Genomic DNA, 2,415 nt, shown 5'->3' with positions numbered 1-2,415 from the left:
TAATATTCAGGTTTTCCATTCGAAACCCCCTGTCCAGACATTGCTCCCACATGTTAGCTGACTTCTCCCCCTGTGCCCTATTGATCCCTCCCGTTGGAACCATGTTTTGCTCTTTCTCCCCCTCCTTCTCCCCTTCCTTCTCCCCCTCCCCCCATTCCTCCCATTCCTCCCATCCCTCCCCCCTTGTGGTCTCGGTAAAACCGGTTCCCTGTGGGGGTATGGTGGGCGGTGGGTAGGGGGCGGGGTTGACTCCTTGGCCGGAAAAAAAAGGTTGGAGTTCAGTCTGTGTGTGGGGGAGGAAAATGGCTGCGGCAATGGCTGCCCACGTGGTCACTGTTCATTCGCAGCGAAAGGGGGTGAATACACTAAGTTATTCTCCCCATCACTGTAACAGGACTGCCTTGTGTTGACCCGGGGGTCGGAAGTTCGCATGGCAATGTCTGTCCCTTCACAGCGATTCGTTTTACTTGGCTCTCGTGTGTCCCGGTATGATCCCTGAGTTTGTATTACCATGTTGTGCTGTGCTTGCTATCAGCAAAGTGTGTGGTGGGTGGGTGTGAGCTGTTTTGTTCTTCCCTGTGTGCCTCGTGCAGGCAGAGTTTATCAGAGTAAACTGCTTTATGTTGCAAAGTTTGCAAAATGCTAGAGTCTGAATTTTGCTTCAATGTATCATGAGGTTTCTATGGAAAGCGGGCGTCTTATGTTACCTTATCTCGAGCGGTTGGGAGCACACGTTCTGAGTCCTTTTGTAGCAATTTGGGCTAACTTGCAGTCTTTTTTCTGCGGCTTTGGGGGGTCCGGTTTCTCCGTCTGCGGCGCGGGGGTTGCGTTGAGCTGCTCCGGCGGCGTGGGTGGTTCTGCGCACGGCTGGGGGCAGCTGCGACATGGGGTACCTCCCGGCGCGGGGACAGGTTCAGTAGACGCTGGCTTGGCGATGGCAGGCCGTGGGGTTCCGGTGCTGGTGGCTGGTGTCCCGGCGCAGGCTGCAAGCTGCAGGCTCGGGAAAGCGGCGGCGCACGGTCGGCAGGCTCGAAAAGCGGCAAAAAGTTCTTTTGGGGTTTCCACGGTTTCTGAAAGGTTTTTCCTCAACTTGAAGAGTCTACACTGTCGTCTCAGACAGGCAGGGGTCGGCAGGAGGTGGCCAGTCTCCTCCGGTGCTCAGGATGGAGCAGGGGGTTCCGATAGGGTCGCGGTGCAGTTCTACCTTTTCCACGTGGCTTTCGGACGCAGCGCGGTTTAGGCAGGGACAGCGGGAGAACGCGGGCGATGTTAAGGCGGCACTGGGCTCCGTTAAGCGGACACTCCCGGCGTAGACCCCTGCTGCGGCGCGGGGGGCGGCCAGCACACGTGTTTGCTCGGCCTTTTCCCCGGTACTTCCAAACTTCGGTTTTAGTAGTTGCTAGGCAACAGGCACTAGGTGCCGGGCCGGCGGTGCAGCAGGCACGGAGCTCTGCGCTTTCCNGCTCGGGTCTTCGAGCTGCAGGCACGTCTTGCCCAGGGAGCAGTCTCCCAGTCCGACTCACCGCTTTTGATGTTGCGTTGACCCTCTCCGCTCTCTCTGGTTGCCTGCTCTGACCTCTCGCCTACTTCCTTAACTATTTCTTCTCTTCTTCCGTGCACTATCTAATATTTTTCGAGCTCGCTAAACTAACTGTCCGTCTCTTAGATGCGACTAAGACCACGGGGTTTATTGACGTCAGGGTTTTTTGTGGTAAAGTCCCCCATCTCCGAAAATTGAGACGATCCCGGAGACACCAGCTGATCTCCTGATCCAGGATAGATATCTTGCTTAATCTAAGCTAAAAATGTCCCTGTTCAGGCGCCATATGTAGCGGTTAGGCCCTTCTATAACAAGGAATGAATGATGCTCCTCATGGATGGTGAGACAAAGAGAATTTATTCAAACTCGCGCGCTCTTCTATCCTTACATATCATGTGACTTTCTTAACCAACCAGTTTACTAACTCTGGGGCATGCTCCTTGGGCTCTGTACCTGGGCACATCCTCTGTGTCACCTTAACCACGCCTCCTACAGTTCATGGCAGCAGGGGCAGTATCTCCTGGGGCTCCTGCTGCCACACCCGGAGCCTGGATACAACTCAGCCCTTGTTGAGTGCCGCATGCTCTGCCACTATCTGAGAAGACCCACAGCCTGAGGGATGGGCACGGGGAGTTCTGACCACGGAAGCACATCCCAGAGCTGCATCCAGGGGCTTTGCCGGGGTTTAATACTGTAAATTCAAAGGGAAACCGAGACACTTTTTGTCCCACATAACTTCAAGGCTCCCCCAGGAGGCTACTGGCAATTGTACTTGCTCAGGGTCATCTACCCACGCCACCACCAGGTGTGTGCTCAAGAGTTGTCTCTTCAATGCAAAGAGTGGCACCCTGTTTAGTCCTTCCGTGTCTCTCCAG

The sequence above is a fragment of the Manacus vitellinus genome, unplaced genomic scaffold, assembly GCF_001715985.3.
Source record: "Manacus vitellinus isolate BGI_N305 unplaced genomic scaffold, ASM171598v3 scaffold_3_pilon, whole genome shotgun sequence".
NCBI classification, from domain to species: Eukaryota; Metazoa; Chordata; class Aves; order Passeriformes; family Pipridae; genus Manacus; species Manacus vitellinus.
Note: the sequence above shows the minus strand (reverse complement) of the source record.